Source organism: Pseudophryne corroboree, chromosome 3, assembly GCF_028390025.1.
Source record: "Pseudophryne corroboree isolate aPseCor3 chromosome 3, aPseCor3.hap2, whole genome shotgun sequence".
NCBI classification, from domain to species: Eukaryota; Metazoa; Chordata; class Amphibia; order Anura; family Myobatrachidae; genus Pseudophryne; species Pseudophryne corroboree.
In genome coordinates, this window is record NC_086446.1 from 73657236 (window position 1) to 73678361 (window position 21126).

The 21126-nt window shown below is 51.1% G+C and overlaps 1 protein-coding gene and 1 pseudogene across 2 annotated transcripts in view; both read right to left on the reverse strand.

The window, feature by feature from the left end:
* The window catches only part of LOC135054772 (cytolytic toxin-alpha-like), a 184405-nt gene that overhangs the window by 45058 nt on the left and 118221 nt on the right, over positions 1-21126 (reverse strand). The gene's annotated exons all lie outside the window — the stretch shown is intronic.
* LOC134896169 (5S ribosomal RNA) lies at positions 5400-5518 on the reverse strand (annotated as a pseudogene).

Sequence of the window (21126 nt, forward strand, 5' to 3'; positions counted from 1 at the left end):
AGTCCCCACTCTCCCGGGTGGAGGTCGTGCCTGCTGAGGAAGTCTGCTTCCCAGTTGTCCACTCCTGGAATGAACACCGCTGACAGTGCTTGCACGTGATTCTCCGCCCAACGCAGAATCCTTGTGGCTTCCGCCATTGCCACCCTTCCGCGGAGGCTTGCATCCGTAGTCACCAGGACCCAGTCCTGTATGCCGAACCTGCGGCCCTGAAGAAGATGAGCACTCTGCAGCCACCACAGAAGAGACACCCTGGCCCTGTGTCCAGAATCATACCCAGGAAGGGCAGACGCGTCGTAGGACACAGCTGCGACTTTTGCATATTCAGAATCCAGCCGTGCCGTAGCAACACCTCCTGAGAGTATGCTACGCTGATCAACAACTGCTCCCTGGACCTTGCCTTTATGAGGAGATCGTCCAAGTACGGGATAACTGTAACTCCTTGCTTCCGAATGAGTACCATCATTTACGCCATTACCTTGGTAAAAACTCTCGGTGCCGTGGACAGACCAAACAGCAACGTCTGGAATTGGAAATGACAGTCCTGTACCACAAACCTGAGGTACTCCCGGTGAGGTGGATAAATGGGGACATGCAAGTACGCATCCTTGATGTCCAGAGATACCATAAAATCCCCCTCTTCCAGGCTCGCAATGACCGCTCTGAGCGATTCCATTTTGAACTTGAACTTTTTCATGTAAATGTTCAAGGATTTTAAATTTAGAATGGGTCTTACCGAACCGTCCGGTTTTGGTACCACGAACAGTGTGGAATAGTACCATTATTATCACTTGCTGGAGGTACAGCTTGTGAATTGCCGCCAGGACTACCTCCCTCTCCGTGGGAGAAGCCGGCAAGGCAGATTTTAGGTAACGTGAGGGGGGGTCACCTCGAACTCCAGCTTGTATCCCTGCGACACAATCTGTATAGCCCAAGGATCCACCTGTGAGCGAACCCACTGATTGCTGAAGTGTCAGAGACGTGCCCCCACCGCTCCTGGCTTCGCCTGTGGAGCCCCAGCGTCATGCGGTGGACTCAGTGGAAGCCGGGGAGGACTTTTGTTCCTGGGAACTGGCTGCATGGTGCAGTTTCTTTCCTCTACCCCAGCCTCTAGCAAGAAAGGACGCCCCTCTGACCTTCTTGTTTTTTTGAGAACGAAAGGGCTGCATTTGGTAATACGGTGCTTTCTTAGGCTGCGAGGAAACCTGTGGCAAGAAAGTTGACTTTCCAGCTGTTGCTGTGGATACGAGGTCCGAGAGACCGTCCCGAAACAACTCCTCACCCTTATAAGGCAAAACCTCCATGTGTTTTTTAGAGTCGGCATCCCCTGTCCATTGCCGAGTCCATAAGACCCGCCTGACAGAAATGGACATTGCATTTATTCTAGAGCCCAGCAGGCAAATGTCCCTCTGGGCATCCCGCATATACAAGACAACGTCTTTAATATAGCCAAGGGTTAGCAATACGGTATCCCTGTCCAGGGTATCTAACCCCTCCGACAGAGTATCTGTCCATGCTGCTACAGCACTGCACATCCAGGCTGAAGCAATAGCCGGTCTCAGTAGAGTACCAGAGTGTGTATACACTGACTTCAGGATACCTTCCTGCTTCCTACCTGCAGACTCTTTTAAGGCGGCCGTATCCTGAGACGGCAAGGCCACCCTCTTAGATAAGCGCATCAGGGCCTTGTCTACCCTAGGGGAGGATTCCCAACGTAACCTATCCGTTGGCGGGAAAGGGTACGCCATTAGTATTCTTTTGGGAATCACCACTTTCTTATCAGGGGAAGACCACGCTTCTTCACATAACTCATTTAATTCATGTGACGGGGAAAAAGTCACTGGCTGCTTTTTCTCCCCAAACATATTTACCCTCTTGTCAGGGACAGGGTCAACCTCTGAGATGTGTCATACATTTTTCATTGCAATAATCATGTATCGGATGGCCTTGGTCATTTTAGGCCGTAATTGTGCCTCATCATCGTCGACACTGGAGTCGGACTCATTTTTGAGACCCTGCCTGCCTCTGAGGTGCCCGGCTCTCCCCCGGCAGCAACATCATCAAACCTTTTGTGTAATGAGTTTACATTGTCATTTAAGACCTTCCACATAACCATCTAATCAGGGGTCGGCACCGACGGCGGCGACACCACATCTATCTGCCCTTGCTCTGCCTCCACGTAACCCTCCTCATCAAACATGTCGACACAGCCGTACTGACACACAGCACACACACAGGGAATGCTCAGACTGAGGACAGGACCCCACAAGGTCTTTGGGGAGACAGAGAAAGAGTATGCCAGCACACACCACAGCGCTATATAACTCAGGGATATACACCACAAGAAGTGATTTCCCAGTAGCTGCTTAATAAACACCTTTTGTGCCTAAATTTATGTGCCCCCCCTCTCTTTTAACCCTTCTAGCTTCCAGGAGACTGCAGGGGAGAGCCTGGGGAGCGTCCTTCCAGCGAAGCTGTGAAGAAAAATGGCGCTGGTGTGCTGAGGAAGAAGGCCCCGCCCCCTCAGCGGCGGGCTTCTCCCGCTGTCTGTGACAGGAAAATGGCGGGGGATTTTTCACAAATACAGTACCAGACTGTATTATGTGTAGATTTTGCCAAAGGTACTCTAATTGCTGCCCAGGGCGCCCCCCCCCCCCCCCAGCGCCCTGCACCCTACAGTGACCGGAGTGTGTGGTGTGCAGTGGGAGCAATGGCGCACAGCTGCGGTGCTGTGCGCTACCTTAAATGAAGACAGGAGTCTTCGGCCGCCGATTTGACCGTCTTCCAGCTTCTGATCTTCTGGCTCTGCGAGGGGGACGGCGGCGCGGCTCCGGGAACGGACGATCGAGGACAGCTGCCTGTGTTCGAACCCTCTGGAGCTAATGGTGTCCAGTAGCCTTAGAAGCGCAACCTAGCTGTGAACAGGTACGTTTGCTTCTCTCCCCTCGATCCCACGTAGCAGTGAGTCTGTTGCCAGCAGAAGCTCACTGAAAATAAAAAACCTAACAAATACTTTTTTTAACTAGCAGGCTCAGGAGAGCCCACTAGGAGCACCCAGCTCTGGCCGGGCACAGATTCTAACTGAGGTCTGGAGGAGGGTCATAGAGGGAGGAGCCAGTGCACACCAGATAGTACCTAATCTTTCTTTTAGAGTGCCCAGTCTCCTGCGGAGCCCGTCTATTCCCCATGGTCCTTACGGAGTCCCCAGCATCCACTAGGACGTCAGAGAAATATGATTCCTCTTCCACTGCCTCTGTCTTGTCAGGAATATGCAGGACCTCAATAAGGGCCTGTATTCCCTGTAACAGGACAGCATCCCCCTCACCCACATCCACTTCACCCTCCTCTGGATCCGATGTATCAGGGTCAGTATCACCTTGCATGATTTGGGCCAGAGTATGCTTTTGCGGGCAAATGGCAAGGGCTTGGGGTAGAAGTATGGAAGCGGAGTCCCTATGCATCAGGTCATCCATAGATTGCCTTAAGAACTGTGTCTTCTTCTCATTATGAGACAGTTTTGTAGAAATAGAAGAAAATAGGATTTTGATACCTACCGGTAAATCCTTTTCTCTTAGTCCGTAGAGGATGCTGGGGACACCAATAGAACCATGGGGTTTAGACGGGATCCGCAGGAGACATGGGCACTTTAAGACTTTTAAAAGGGGTGTGCACTGGCTCCTCCCTCTATGCCCCTCCTCCAGACTCCAGTTACAGGAACTGTGCCCAGGGAGACTGACATATTTCGAGGAAAGGATTTATTGTTAAACTAAGGTGAGATTCATACCAGCACACACCTCAAGTATGCCGCACAACGTGGCATTCAACAGAACACAAGCCAACGGCATGAACGATTTCAGCAACAGGCTGACAACAAACGTAACACAACATGCGTGTAACCACATCAAAATCCTATTTTCTCATACGTCCTAGAGGATGCTGGGGACACCAATAGAACCATGGGGTTATATCAAAGCTCTAGAATGGGCGGGAGAGTGCGGATGACTGCAGCACCGATTGACCAAACTTGAGGTCGTCATCGGCCAGGGTATCAAACTTCTAAAACTTCGCAAAAGTGTTTGAACCCGACCAAGTAGCAGCAGACCCCTCAGGCAGCCGCCCAGGACGAGCCCACCTTTCTAGTAAAATGGGCTTTTACTGATTTCGTCAACGGCAATCCGGCCGTGGATTGAACATGCTGAATCGTGTTACAGATCAGCGTGCAATGGTCTGTTTGGAAGTAGGACACCCAATCTTGTTGGGAGCATACAGGACAAACAGAGCCTCGGTTTTCCTAACCTGAGCCGTTCTGGCGACATAGTTTTTCAGAGCTCTGGCCACATCCAAAGACTTTGACTCAACGAAAGCGTCAGTAGCCACTGGCACCACAATAGGTTGGTTCATGTGGAAAGATGAAACCACCTTCGTCAGAAAATGCTGACGAGTCCTCAACTCTGCTCTATCTTCATGAAAAATTAAATAAGGGCTCTTGTGAGATAAGGCCCTAATTCAGACACCCACTTTGCGGATGCCAAAGCCAACAGGATGACCACTTTCCAAGTGAGGAATTTCAACTCCGCCTTCCGTAAAGGTTCAAACCAATGTGATTGAAGGGACTGCAATACCACGTTAAGATCCCATGGTGCCACTGGGGGCACAAATGGGGCTTGGATGTGCAACACACCTTTCACGTACGTCTGAACTTCTGGAAGGGAGTTATGACTAGACAGGGGGCGATCGGGCACCAGTCAAATTGATACAGTATTGATACGAGAGAACCAAAAATCGGACAAATAGGCACTCCAAAATTGGAAAGAGAAGAAAAAAACACCTGTTTTTCACTTAAATAGATGGCGTTGTCCTAGCTGGTGGTGCGCCCAGAGCCAGAGAGTACACGTACTGAAAAAACGGAGAGAAAGAAGGCTCTTGTGTGGGCGCACTCTTTAGAAAAAAAGGAAAATTCCTATGACATATGAAAAGAAATACTTAAAACATAACTTTTAATGTTGACGTTTAAAACTAAATTACCCATATAGCTGATCCATATAGAAAAAAAATATAATCATAAAGATTTTAAAATGTTCTGGTCTTTTTAATCACAATGTGTGATTGGAGTGGTTGTAGACATTTGATCGTCTTACCCCCATTTCCCCTGACCAGTACAGAATATCTGTATCGATGGGACCGAGGAGTGGTCATAAAGGATTATTTGATAAGTACGTCCCAATAGGGCTACTTAAATTCAAAGATTGATAGTCTCCTGCATTCAACAAGGACCTGACTTTCTGACGTAAGCCACAATGTTTGGTCATAAGCCTCAAATATGAAAAAATCTCATAGAAGTAAGAATTAGTGGTGATACTGCTGTTGGTGTCGCAATTCACATAGGAAGGGAAATAGTCCCCGCTCTACAACACCAGGTATTCGCAGGAAGTCTCCTCTCCCGGTACTAACCCGGACCAACGCTGTTTGGCTTCCAAGATCGGACGAGATCGGGCATTGGCAGCGTGGTATGATAGAAGAGAATTTATATGAAAGTACACCAATGAGAGTGCACCTATATACGAAAATAGGAGAAAGAAAAATAGAGAGATAAAAGGAATGAAGACAGTTTACAAGGCCAAGGAAAGAGATGAATTAGTAAAGTACAAATAGGTGGATCTGCTTTCTGCGTTAGGCACGGCTCATCAAATCCCACGTCTGTGGTATTGTGCTCCGTGGATCGCAGATGAGAGTCCACGAAAAAATAGTAAGGTGTAACTAAGGTACAAAATCTATGATTTTGGTTCAATTGTCTGTAGAGAGATAGCACTAAAAACCAGTAAGGAATTAGATTAGGGTCAGATGGAAATTACATTAATTGTCTATGTCATCAGAGAAATCAGCCCCGAATATCAAATGCTGTATGTATAGTACACAGATCTACCAGGATATATAATCAAATACAAAATATTATTGAGCACACATATAGTGTTGCTGTCTGTGTATATTGTACACAGTACAGCAGTGGGCTTACGATCACCAAGATTGAGAAGATCAGGGTGGGCAGGTCAGGGCATCGTCAGGTACCAGTGCAGGAGCCAAGGGTTCACTCCATGTGCGGTCCCCCCCCCCATGGAAGACGCGTTTCGCCCTGGCGGGCTTGTTCACTTCCGGGTTTGAAGGCAGGCCAATTGTTTTTGAAAGAAAACCGATAAGGCTGAAATCTGTACCTTAACTGAGCCCAACTTTAGGCCCGCATCCACACCTGCTTATAGAAAACGGAAGAAACATCCTAGCTGAAACTCTTCAGCAAGAGCCTTCTTGGATTTGCACCAAGACACATATTTTCTCCAAATACGGTGGTAATGTTTCGACGTAACTCCTTTCCTGGCCTGAAGAATTGTGGGAATGACTTCACTGGGAATACCCTTTCGGGCTAGGATTTGGCGTTCAACCACCATGCCGTCAAACGCAGCCGCAGTAAGTCTTGGTATACGCATGGCCCCTGCTGTAACAGGTCCTCGCGGAGAGGAAGAGGCCAGGGATCCCCTATGAGTAATTCCTGAAGATCTGGAGACCAAGCCCTCCTTGGCCAATCTGGAACAATGAGGATCGCTTGAACCTTTGTTCCTCTTATGATCTTTATCACTTTTGGAATGGGTTGAAGCTGAGGAAACACGTACACCGACCGAAACACCCACAGTGTCACTAGAGCCTCCACTGCTATTGCTTGAGGGTCTCTCAACCTGGAACAATATCTCTGAAGTTTCTTGTTGAGGCGAGACGCCATCATGTCTATTTGAGGAATTCCCCAATGATTTGTTACATCTGTGAAGACCTCTTGATGGAGGCTCCACTCTCCTGGATGGAGATCGTGTCTGCTGAGGAAGTCTGCTTCCCAGTTGTCCACTCACTGAATGAATATCGCTGACAGTGCGCTTGTATGCTTTTCCGCCCAGCGGAGAACCTTTGTGACTTCTGCCATCGCCGCTCTGCTTTTTGTTCTGCCCTGGCGGTTTATGTATGCTACTGCTGTAACATTGTCCGACTGGATCAGTACGGGCAGATTGCGAAGAAGATGTTCCGCCTGCACAAGGCCGTTGTAAATGGCCCTTAACTCCAGAACGTTTATGTGGAGACAAGTTTCCTGGCTTGACCATCTTCCTTGGAAATTTTCCCCCTGTGTGACTGCACCCCATCCTCGGAGACTTGCATCCGTGGTTACTAGGATCCAGTCCTGGATCCCGAACCTGCGCCCCTCCAGGAGGTGAGAACTGTGCAGCCACCACAGGAGTGATATTCTGGTCTTGGAAGACAGGATTATCCTTCGGTGCATATGCAGGTGGGAACAGGACCACTTGTCCAACAGGTCCCACTGAAACACTCTGGCATGGAATCTTCCAAACTGAATGGCCTCGTATGCCGCAACCATCTTCCCCAGCAACCGAGTGCATTGATGGATTGACACTCTCGGCGGTTTCAGAATTTGTTTGACCAGACTCTGAAGTTCCCGAGCCTTTTCCACTGGGAGAAAAACTCTCTGTAGTTCTGTGTCCAGTATCATTCCTAAAAATGACAACCTGGTCGCCGGAGTCAACTGTGATTTTGGCAAGTTTAGGAGCCAACCATGTTGTTGAAGAACTGCCAGGGACAGTGCAACGTTTTTCACCAACTGGTCCCTGGATCTCGCCTTTATCAGGAGATCGTCCAAGTACGGGATATTTGTGATTCCTTGCTTGCGAAGAACCATCATTTCCGCCATTACTTTGGTGAAAATCCTCGGAGCCGTGGACAGACAATCCTGAATCGCAAACCTCAGGTAAGCCTGATGCGGAGGATAAATGGGAACATTGCAAGTAGGCATCCTTTATGTCCACCGACACCATAAAATCCCCTTCCTCCAGACTGGAGATCACTGCTCGGAGAAACTCCATCTTGAATTTGAATTTTTTTAGGTAGAACTTGAGGGATTTCAGGTTTAGGATTGGTCTGAGTGAGCCATCCGGCTTCGGGACCACAAACGGGCTTGAATAAAAGCCTTCTCCCTGTTGTGACTGGTGAACCCCGACGATGACCTGATTTTGACACAACAGTAAAATTAAGCTGGGTCGCAAGAATAAAGCACCTGAGAAGTGCTTACAGTCTCAACACTGCTCCCCCCCCCCCGCACTAAGACCCCCTGGTACTGCTGAGGAGACTGGTGTCCTTGTGGAGTAGCTGCGCTTCCCTGTGTAGTGTTCACTCTAGGTGTCTTTCGCAGGGCGCTGCGCCCTGCCCCTTTTTTAAGACACCTGAATGCCGCCCTGCCCGTTTGTGTGCGCCCTCCCGCCCCGCACTTTGCTGCCCGCCGGACACATTAAGCATATTTCAGTGATCGCAAAGAGGGACTCGGATTTTAAAAGTGAGCGGGTCCCGCAGGACGCGCTGTTTTTTGCTGACCGCCGCCTCACAGCCAATAGAAATCCCCAAGCCCTGCCTCACCAGCCAATAGCCGCCGGCAGCTTCTCAACATCCAATCGCTGCCGGCAGCGTCTCCCAATCCAAGCGCCACCTGAGACGTCGGTCCCTCCTCCCTGCGCTGATCTCCAACCCATTGAATGTGCTGGTGGCAACCGGGCGCGGACATCACGATGACAGGAGAATGGAAGATGCAGGAGGGAGCCGAGGAGAAGGAGAGGAGCGCCTTCACCACGGGCAGCCCGGTGCGTCTGCTGCAGAGAACATGAGCTGGGCCCGAGCGGGACATGTCAGTGCGGTCGGGCACCACGACCGCAAAGTACCAAGAGGTCAGAGCGCTGCGACCGGGGGGAATGGTGATAAATCTTTAGTTTCACAAACGTGCGGGCGGGCCTTTCCTATATTTATTTAATAACATGGCCAATACCTGCACATTATACCTGTGAGGGCGCTTCCTGTTATGCTGCATCTTATTCCCCCAGCGTCCCAACTACTAGTGCACACATCCTGCCCTCTGCTACCACTACTGCACCCATCCTGCCCCCTGCTACCACCACTGCTGGACCCATCCTGCCTCCTACCACTGCTGCCCCTATCTTACCCCTTGCTACCACTACTGCACCCATCCTGCCCCCTGCTACCACCACTACTGCACCCATCCTGCCTCCTACCACTGCTGCACCTATCTTACCCCCTGCTACCACTACTGCACCCATCCTGCCCCCTGCTACCACCACTACTGCACCTATCTTACCCCCTGCTACCACTACTGCACCCATCCTGCCCCCTGCTACCACCACTACTGCACCCATCCTGCCTCCTACCACTGCTGCACCTATCTTACCCCCTGCTACCACTACTGCACCTATCCTACCCCCTACCACTACTGCACCCATCCTGCCCCCTGCTACCACTACTGCACCCATCCTGCCCCCTGCTACCACCACTACTGCACCCATCCTGCCTCCTACCACTGCTGCACCTATCTTACCCCCTGCTACCCCTACTGCACCTATCCTACCCCCTACCACTACTGCACCCATCCTACCCCCTACCACTACTGCACCCATCCTGACCCCTGCTACCACCACTACTGCACCTATCTTACCCCCTGCTACCACTACTGCACCCATCCTGCCCCCTGCTACCACCACTACTGCACCCATACTGCCTCCTACCACTGCTGCACCTATCTTACCCCCTGCTACCCCTACTGCACCTATCCTACCCCCTACCACTACTGCACCCATACTACCTCCTACCACGGCTGCACCTATCTTACCCCCTGCTACCCCTACTGCACCTATCCTACCCCCCACCACTACTGCACCCATCCTGACCCCTGCTACCACCACTACTGCACCTATCTTACCCCCTGCTACCACTACTGCACCCATCCTGACCCCTGCTACCACCACTACTGCACCTATCTTACCCCCTGCTACCACTACTGCACCCATCCTGACCCCTGCTACCACCACTACTGTACCTATCTTACCCCCTGCTACCACTACTGAACCCATCCTGCCCCCTGCTACCACCACTACTGCACCCATCCTGCCTCCTACCACTGCTGCACCTATCTTACCCCCCACCACTACTGAACCTATCCTACCCCCCACCACTACTGCACCCATCCTGCCTCCTACCACTGCTGCACCCATCCTGCCCCCTGCTACCACTACTGCACCCATCCTGCCCCCTGCTACCACCACTACTGCACCCATCCTGCCTCCTACCACTGCTGCACCTATCTTACCCCCTGCTACCACTACTGCACCCATCCTGCTCCCTGCTACCACCACTACTGCACCTATCTTACCCCTTGCAACCACTACTGCACCCATCCTGCCCCCTGCTACCACCACTACTGCACCCATCCTGCCTCCTACCACTGCTGCACCTATCTTACCCCCTGCTACCACTACTGCACCCATCCTGCCCCCTGCTACCACCACTAGTGCACCTATCTTACCCCCTGCTACCACTACTGCACCCATCCTGCCCCCTGCTACCACCATTACTGCACCCATCCTGCCTCCTACCACTGCTGCACCTATCTTACCCCCTGCTACCACTACTGCACCCATCCTGCCCCCTGCTACCACTACTGCACCCATCCTGCCCCCTGCTACCACCACTACTGCACCCATCCTGCCTCCTACCACTGCTGCACCTATCTTACCCCCTGCTACCCCTACTGCACCTATCCTACCCCCTACCACTACTGCACCCATCCTACCCCCTACCACTACTGCACCCATCCTGACCCCTGCTACCACCACTACTGCACCTATCTTACCCCCTGCTACCACTACTGCACCCATCCTGCCCCCTGCTACCACCACTACTGCACCCATACTGCCTCCTATCACTGTTGCACCTATCTTACCCCCTGCTACCTCTACTGCACCAATCCTACCCCCTACCACTACTGCACCCATACTGCCTCCTACCACTGCTGCACCTATCTTACCCCCTGCTACCCCTACTGCACCTATCCTACCCCCTACCACTACTGCACCCATACTACCTCCTACCACTGCTGCACCTATCTTACCCCCTGCTACCCCTACTGCACCTATCCTACCCCCCACCACTACTGCACCCATCCTGACCCCTGCTACCACCACTACTGCACCTATCTTACCCCCTGCTACCACTACTGCACCCATCCTGACCCCTGCTACCACCACTACTGCACCTATCTTACCCCCTGCTACCACTACTGCACCCATCCTGACCCCTGCTACCACCACTACTGTACCTATCTTACCCCCTGCTACCACTACTGAACCCATCCTGCCCCCTGCTACCACCACTACTGCACCCATCCTGCCTCCTACCACTGCTGCACCTATCTTACCCCCCACCACTACTGAACCTATCCTACCCCCCACCACTACTGCACCCATCCTGCCTCCTACCACTGCTGCACCCATCCTGCCCCCTGCTACCACTACTGCACCCATCCTGCCTCCTACCACTGCTGCACCTATCTTACCCCCTGCTACCACTACTGCACCCATCCTGCTCCCTGCTACCACCACTACTGCACCTATCTTACCCCTTGCAACCACTACTGCACCCATCCTGCCCCCTGCTACCACCACTACTGCACCCATCCTGCCTCCTACCACTGCTGCACCTATCTTACCCCCTGCTACCACTACTGCACCCATCCTGCCCCCTGCTACCACCACTAGTGCACCTATCTTACCCCCTGCTACCACTACTGCACCCATCCTGCCCCCTGCTACCACCATTACTGCACCCATCCTGCCTCCTACCACTGCTGCACCTATCTTACCCCCTGCTACCACTACTGCACCTATCCTACCCCCTACCACTACTGCACCCATCCTGCCCCCTGCTACCACTACTGCACCCATCCTGCCCCCTGCTACCACCACTACTGCACCCATCCTGCCTCCTACCACTGCTGCACCTATCTTACCCCCTGCTACCCCTACTGCACCTATCCTACCCCCTACCACTACTGCACCCATCCTACCCCCTACCACTACTGCACCCATCCTGACCCCTGCTACCACCACTACTGCACCTATCTTACCCCCTGCTACCACTACTGCACCCATCCTACCCCCTGCTACCACCACTACTGCACCCATACTGCCTCCTACCACTGTTGCACCTATCTTACCCCCTGCTACCACTACTGCACCTATCCTACCCCCTACCACTACTGCACCCATACTGCCTCCTACCACTGCTGCACCTATCTTACCCCCTGCTACCCCTACTGCACCTATACTACCCCCCACCACTACTGCACCCATCCTGACCCCTGCTACCACCACTACTGCACCTATCTTACCCCCTGCTACCACTACTGCACCCATCCTGACCCCTGCTACCACCACTACTGCACCTATCTTACCCCCTACTACCACTACTGCACCCATCCTGACCCCTGCTACCACCACTACTGCACCTATCTTACCCCCTGCTACCACCACTACTGCACCCATCCTGCCTCCTACCACTGCTGCACCTATCTTACCCCCCACCACTACTGCACCTATCCTACCCCCCACCACTACTGCACCCATCCTGCCTCCTACCACTGCTGCACCCATCCTGCCCCCTGATACCACTACTGCACCCATCCTGCCCCCTGCTACCACCACTACTGCACCCATCCTGCCTCCTACCACTGCTGCACCTATCTTACCCCCTGCTACCACTACTGCACCTATCCTACCCCCCACCACTACTGCTCCCATCCTGCCTCCTATCACTGCTGCACCTATCTTACCCCCTGCTACCACCACTACTGCACCCATTATACCCCACATACCCACACAGTGCCCATTATAAACACCCCCATACCCACACAGTGCTCAGTATTCACACCCCCACAGTGCCCATCATACACACACCCCATGCCCACACAGTGCTCATTATACACCCGCCACTACCTGGTGCAATGTTTCTCGGAGCTCTCTACCTGGTGCAATGTTTCTCGGTGCTCTCTACCTGGTGCAATGTTTCTCAGTGCTCTCTACCTGGTGCAATGTTTCTCAGTGCTCTCTACCTTGTGCAATGTTTCTCGGTGCTCTCTACCTGGTGCAATGTTTCTCAGTGCTCTCTACCTGGTGCAATGTTTCTCGGAGCTCTCTACCTGGTGCAATGTTTCTCGGAGCTCTCTACCTGGTGCAATGTTTCTCAGTGCTCTCTACCTGGTGCAATGTTTCTCAGTGCTCTCTAACTGGTGCAATGTTTCTCAGTGCTCTCTAACTGGTGCAATGTTTCTCAGTGCTCTCTAACTGGTGCAATGTTTCTCAGTGCTCTCTAACTGGTGCAATGTTTCTCAGTGCTCTCTACCTGGTGCAATGTTTCTCAGTGCTCTCTACCTGGTGCAATGTTTCTCGGTGCTCTCTACCTGGTGCAATGTTTCTCAGTGCTCTCTAACTGGTGCAATGTTTCTCAGTGCTCTCTACCTTTTGCAATGTTTCTCAGTGCTCTCTACCTGGTGCAATGTTTCTCAGTGCTCTCTACCTGGTGCAATGTTTCTCGGTGATCTCTACCTGGTGCAATGTTTCTCGGTGCTCTCTACCTGGTGCAATGTTTCTCAGTGCTCTCTACCTGGTGCAATGTTTCTCGGTGCTCTCTACCTGGTGCAATGTGTATAACGTGCTCTACCTGTCGCGGTGTGTATAGGAGGTTCTACCTGGTGCAATGTGTATAACGTGCTCTACCTGTCGCAGTGTGTATAGGAGGTTCTACCTGGTGCAATGTGTATAACGTGCTCTACCTGTCGCAGTGTGTATAGGAGGTTCTACCTGGTGCAATGTGTATTAGCTACACTACTGTGTGGTGTAATGTGAATTGCCACTATTATGTGGCCACGCCCCTTCCCCACGAAAAACAACGCCCCTACATTTTTTCTGTGCCCTCCCGAATAAAAAGTGTGCCCTCCCGAATGAAAAATGTGCCCTACCCGTGATCCACACCCTGCCCTAAAAAAATCCTAGAGTGAACACTACTGTGAGTGCTGCCTGATCGAGCTGCAGGGGAAAATGGTGCTGGAGAGCTGTGTGATCCTCTCTGAGTGAAGCCCCACCCCCTGTAATGGCGCGCAGCTTCCCGTATTTTTATACTGGTCCTGAGGTATAATAGTGCCCATCTAGGAGACTGAACCCCTGTTAGGATGTGCGCCAGTGTGGGAACAATAGGAGGCCCAGCGCACACCTCGCAGCGTGTGTGAGCCTCCACGGAACGCAGCCTGTATCAAATCTGCGCACCTACCCTAATGCCGCCAATTCTGACAGCGACCTGCTAACCAGGACGCCGGTGTCGTGCTCACCACTCTTCTGTCTTCAGGCTCTCTTAGGGGGTGGCGGCGTGCTGCGGGAGGGTACGCTGCACCATGGTGTGGCTTGCGAATGGCTCCCTCAGGAACTCCGTGTCCTGTCTGCAGAGAAACGGGACCATTAACTCTTAGAAAGTTGGGCCGTTCTTTCCCCTAAGTCCCACAAAGCAGTCAGGCTGTTGCCTAAACAGCCCTGACTGAAAATAAACTTTGAAACTAAATGTAGAAAACTCTTCAGGAGCTCTCCAAAGCGTGACCAGTTCCTTCGGGCACATTTTCTAAACTGAGTCTGGTAGGAGGGGCATAGAGGGAGGAGCCAGCCCACAATATTGATTTCTTAACGTACCTATAGCTCCTACAGCCGCGCTGGATCGCGGTAAAGTGCGGGTACAGAAGCCCCTTACCTCCCCGTAGCTGCCGCCCCACGATCTGGGAGGACGGCGGCATGTGTGTGACTCACAAGTGAAGGAACCGGCGCCTCCGCTGCACTGACCCGGCAACCAGGGAGCAGGAGTATACAGTGCCGCTGGGGGTGACGGAGCTGCAAGCAGGAAAGTTTATGAGACTTTACCTGCTGCAGCCCTTGTACTTTCTGACAGAAGAATCTTCTTTTTTTTTTCAACTTAAAGCAATGAATAGGCTGCCTACGGCAGCCCTCCTGTTAAGTGCTTGCTTACTGCATGGCACCAACTTACAAACTGAGCTCCCGTGCATGGAGGCGGGGTTATAGAGGAGGCGGCGCTGTGCATCTTGGGAACAGTCAAAAGCTTTGAGCCTTTTGGTGCCTCGAATCAAGATCTACTCTACACCCCGATGTGAATTCTTGTGGTGCCCAGTATATACCGCAGCAGAAATTACAAACTTTGAAACTATGGGGGTAATTCTGAGATGACCGCAACAGAAACTTTGTTAGCAGTTGGGCAAGACCATGTGTACTGCAGGGGAGGCAGATATAACATTTGCAGAGAGAGTTAGATTTGGGTGGGTTATTTTGTTTCTGTGCAGGGTAAATACTGGCTGCTTTATTTTTACACTGCAATTTAGATTGCAGATTGAACTCACCACACCCAAATCTATCTCTCTCTGCACATGTTATATCTGCCTCCCCTGCAGTGCACATGGGGGGTCATTCCGAGTCGTTCGCTCGGAAAATTTCTTCGCATTGCAGCGTTTTTCCGCTTAGTGCGCATGCGCAATGTCCGCACTGCGACTGCGCCAAGTAAATTTGCAAAGAAGTTTGGATTTTTACTCACGGCTTTTTCATCGCTCAGGCGATCGTAATCGTAATGTGATTGACAGGAAGTGGGTGTTTCTGGGCGGAAACAGGACGTTTTATGGGCGTGTGGGAAAAAACGCTACAGTTTCTGGGAAAAACTCGGGAGTGGCTGGAGAAACGGAGGAGTGTCTGGGCGAACGCTGGGTGTGTTTGTGACGTCAAACCAGGAACGACAAGCACTGAACTGATCGCACTGGCAGAGTAAGTTTCGAGCTACTCAGAAACTGCACAGAGATGTCTTTTCGCAATGTTGCGAATCTTTCGTTCGCAATTTTAAGATGCTAAGATACACTCCCAGTAGGCGGCGGCTTAGCGTGTGCAATACTGCTAAAATCGCCTTGCGAGCGAACAACTCGGAATGACCCCCATGGTTTTGCCCAACTGCTAACAAAGTTCCTGCTGCAATCAACTCAGAATTACCCCCATGGTTTTGCCCAACTGCTAAAAAATTTCCTGCTGCAATAAACTTGGAATTAACCCCCATATGTAGAAAACTCTTCAGGAGCTCCCCAAAGCGTGACCGGCTCCTTCGGGCACATTTTCTAAACTGAGTCTGGTAGAAGGGGCATAGAGGGAGGAGCCCGCCCATACTACTGACTTCTTAAAGTGCCCATGGCTCCTTGTGGACCCATCTATACCCACATGGTACTAATGTGGACCCCAGTATCCTCTAGGACGTAAGAGAAAACAGGATTTTAATACCTACCGGTAAATCCTTTTCTCCTCAGCCGCTCAGGATGAGCCCACCTTTTTAGTAGAATGGGCATTTACAGACTTTGGTATAAGCAATCCTGCCGTGGAATGAGCGTGCTGAATCGTCCCTCTGATCCAGCGCGCAATGGTCTGCTTAGAAGCAGAACACCCAATCTTGTTGGGAGCATACAGGACAAACAGAGCCTCAGTTTTCCATATCCAAGCTGTTGTTGTGACATAAGTTTTCAAAGCTCTAACCACATCAAGAGACTTTGACGCAGTGAAAGTGTCAGTAGCTACTGGCACCACAATAGGTTGGTTTATGTGGAAAGACGAAACCAACTTTGGAAGAAATTGTTGGCGAGTTCTCAACTCTGCCCTATATTCATGGAAGACCAGGTAAGGGCTCTTGTGAGACAAGGCCCCCAATTCAGACACCCGCCTTGTGAATGCCAAGGCCAAGATCATCACCACTTTCCAAGTGAGAAACTTCAATTCTATCTCCTGCAGAGGTTCAAACCAATCTGATTGAAGGAACCGCAACACCACATAAAGGTCCCATTGTGCTACCGGAGGCACAAATGGAGGTTGGATGTGCAGCACTCCTTTCACGAACGTCTGAACTTCTGGAAGGGAGGCCAATTGTTTTTGAAAGAAAATTGACAAGGCCGAAATCTGAACCTTGATTGAACCCAATCTTAGGCCCGCATCCACACCTGCCTGCAGAAAATGGAGAAAACGTCCCAACTGACACTCCTCTGTAGGAGCCTTCTTTGATTCACACCAAGATACATATTTTCTCCAAATACGGTGGTAATGTTTAGACGTTACTCCTTTCCTGGCCTGAACAAGAGTGGGAATGACATCCTTGGGAATACCCTTTCGGGCTAGGACCCGGCGCTCAAAACCATGCCGTCAAACGTAGCCGCGGTAAGTCTTGATACACGCACGGCCCCTGCTGCAGCAGGTCCTCGCGAGGTGGAAGAAGCCGAGGATCTTCTATGAGCAACTCCTGAAGATCTGGATACCAAGCCCTCCTTGGCCAGTCTGGGGCAATGAGGATTGCTCGAACCCTTGTTCTACTTATTATTTTGAGAACTTTTGGTATTAGTGGAAGAGGAGGGAAGACATATACCGACCGAAACACCCACTGGGTCACCAGTGCATCCACTGCTACTGCTTGAGGGTCTCTCAACCTGGAACAATATCTCTGAAGCTTCTTGTTGAGACAAGATGCCATCATGTCTACTTGAGGAACTCCTTAAAGACTTGTCACCTCTGCAAAGACTTCTTGGTGGAGGCCCCACTCTCCTGGATGGAGATCGTGTCTGCTGAGGAAATCTGCTTCCCAGTTGTTCACTCCTGGAATGAAAATTGCTGACAGAGCTCTTGCATGTCTTTCTGCCCAGAGGAGGATCTTTGTCACCACTGCCATTGCCGCTCTGCTTTTCGTTCCGCACTGACGGTTTATGTACGTGACTGCTGTTAGGGCTGTAACACACACTCCGGTTTTTCCCGGATGGCAAAAAGCCGGACAAACTTTGTCCGGCTTTTTGCCATCCAGGAGAAACCGGCAGTGTCTGTCACACAGGACGGCTTTGAGCCGTGTGTGATGCTGTGCGCATGCGCAGCATCAGACATGGCTTCTGAATAAACCGTTGTGTGTGAAAGCTCCCCTTCACACACATGATTTACTGGCTCCAAAGACGGCCCGGCGGCGAGTGGTGAGACCCGGCTGCAACCCGGCAGCCGGGCCGGGGCCGTGCAGTGTGAAGGGACCCTACCCCTCACAGTGTTAACTACAATGCCGGCACGGGAAAAAGCCGTCCGGCTTTTTCCCGGCCGGCAAAAGCCGGGTAGTGTGTTTCAGCACTTACACTGTCCGACTGGATCTACACGGGTTGATCTTGAAGAAAATGCACCGCTTGTAGAAGGCCGTTGTAAATGGCTCTCAATTCCAGAACGTTTATGTGAAGACAGGTTTCCTGACTTGACCATTTTCCTAGGAAACTTTTTCGCTGTGTGACTGCTCCCCAGCCTCAGAGACTTGCATCCGTGGTTACTAGGACCCAGTCCTGAATCCCGAACCTGCGTCCCTCTAATAGGTGAGAACTGTGCAGCCACCACAGGAGCGAAATCCTGGCTTTGGAGGACAGGATTATCTTCTGGTGCATGTGTAGGTGGGATCCGGACCATTTATCCAACAGGTCCCACTGGAATACTCTGGCATGGAATCAGCCAAACTGTATGGCCTCGTAGGCCGCTACCATCTTTCCCAACAACCGAATGCATTGATGGATCGACACTCTCGCTGGGTTCAAAACTTGTTTGACCATTCTCTGGATCTCCAGAGCTTTTTCTACTGGAAGAAACACCCTCTGAACTTCTGTGTCCAGTATCATCCCCAGAAAGGACAATCTTGTCGTCGGTTCCAACTGCGACTTTGGAAAATTCATAATCTAACCGTGTTGTTGGAGTACTGACAGGGAGAGTGCAATGTTCTGCACCAACCGTTCCTTGGATCTCGCTTTTATCAGGAGATCATCCAGGTAAGGGATTATATGGACTCCTTGTTGTCGAGGAAGGACCATCATCTCTGCCATCACCTTGGTGAACACCCTCGGTGCCGTGGAGAGTCCGAACGGCAACGTCTGGAACAGGTAATGGCAATCCTGTATTGCAAATCTCAGATAAGCTTGATATGGAGGATAAATGGGAACATGTAAGTAGGCATCTTTGATGTCCACCGACACCATGACGTCACCTTCCTCCAGACTGGAAATCACTGCCCTCAGAGATTCCATCTTGAACCTGAACCTTTTCAGGTAGAGATTCAGAGATTTCAGGTTTAAAATAAGTCTGACCGAGCCGTCCGGCTTCGGAACTACGAAGAGGCTTGAATAAAAACCTTCTCCCTGCTGTGACAAGGGTACCAGGACAATGACTTGATCCTGACATAATTGTTGAATTGCAGCCGTTACTACTTCTCTGTCTGGAAGAGAAGCTGGCAAGGTTGATTTGAAAAATCGGCATGGGGAGACGTCTTGAAACTCCAGTTTGTAACCATGGGACACTATTTGCAAGACTCATGGGTCCAGGCCAGATTGAGCCCAGATCTGACTGAAAAGTTTCAGACGTGCTCCCACCCGAGCGGACTCCCGCAAGGGAGCCCCAACGTCATGCTGCAGATTTGGCAGAAGCAGGGGTGGACTTCTGCTCCTGCGATCCTGGAGACGCTGTGGACTTTTTCCCTCTTCCCCTCCCTTTACCTGCAAAGAAGGGGGAACCTTTGGCCTTTTTGTATTTGTTGGGCCAAAAGGACTGCATCTGAGAGTGATGTGTCTTTTTCGCTGACTCAGGAGCATAAGGCAAGAATGTCGACTTACCTGCGGTAGCTGCAGACACCAATGCATCCAGCCCATCTCCAAACAAGGCTACACCTTTATACGGGATCGCCTCCATATTTCTTTTGGAATCTGCGTCAGCATTCACTGGCGAATCTACAATGCCCTCCGAGCCGAGACTGCCATGGTAGCGGCTTTTGAACCAAAGAGCCCAATATCTTTCATGGCTTCTAGCATGTATGCAGCAGCGTCTTTTATATGACCTAACTTTAGGAGTATCACCTCTCTATCTATCGTGTCAATTTCAGATGACAAGTTATCTGACCATTTTTTGATAGCACTACTCACCCACGCGCAAGCAATGGTGGGCTTGAGCAGCGTACCATTGGCCGCATAAATAGATTTTAACGTAGTCTCCAACTTGCGGTCTGCCGGCTCCTTTAGTGAAGCCGTCCCAGGTGCAGGGAGAATCACCTTTTTTGTTAACTGTGACAGGGCACTGTCTAAAACTGGGGGTGACTCCCACCTTTTCCTGTCCTCTGCCGGGATAGGATAAGCAACCTGAATCCTTTTGGGAATCTGAAATTTCTTTTCAGGGTTTGCCAAAACTCCCTCAAAAAGAGTATTTAGCTTGTGAGAAGGAGGGAAAGTTACATTCATTTTCTTTTCTTTATAAAAATAAGCCTTCTCCTGAGGTACAGGAGGGGCTTCCGTAACTTCCAAGACCTCCTTTATAGCAACAATCATGTATTGAATGCTTTTTGCCAATTTAGGATCTATTCCCCTGGAATCAGAGTCCGTGTCGGTATCAGTTTGTACCATTTGTGCAAATGGTCTTTTATGTGACCCAGAGGGGTCGTCTGTGGACGAAAAAGCAGAACTATGAAAAATCACATCTTCCACTGATTTTCTCCAGTTTTCTGCATGAGACTCAGACTTATCCAATCTCTTACTGATATGATTTTCACTATCACGTAATTCTTTGACCCATTCAGGCACATGGTGTGCCGCCAGCGCCACCACATTACAACTCTGTGTCCCTAAAATGGTTCCCTCAGGGGAAGAGCTTCCTGCCTCAGACATGTCACACACGTGCACAACCACACCACAGACACTCCGGGATTATGGGGGACAGACCCACAGTAAAATCTGTCAGAAGGACACAGATAGGATTTGCCAGTTCACAACCCAGCGCCAGTGCTAAATATTCTGTGAAACACAAAATGCCCACAGACCTGTAGCGCTTTTATAATGATAATTTCACACTATAGCACCAAATTACACCGTGCCCCCCCCCCCTGTTTTGCACCTTGCTTGGTACTTGGTTCAGTAGTGGAGGAGGACCAGCGTTCTTCTCTGCAGCTTGGTAGGAGAGGAAATGGCGCTGAGCAGTGTGCTAATGTCTTGTCAGCCAGAAGCAGAGCCATGGAACTATTCAGGAAGTTGGTTCCTCCTTCTGCCCCCTAAGTCCCACGAAGCAGGGAGACTGCTGCCAGCAGTCCTCCCTGAAAATAAAAACCTAACATAAAGTATTTCAGAGAAAC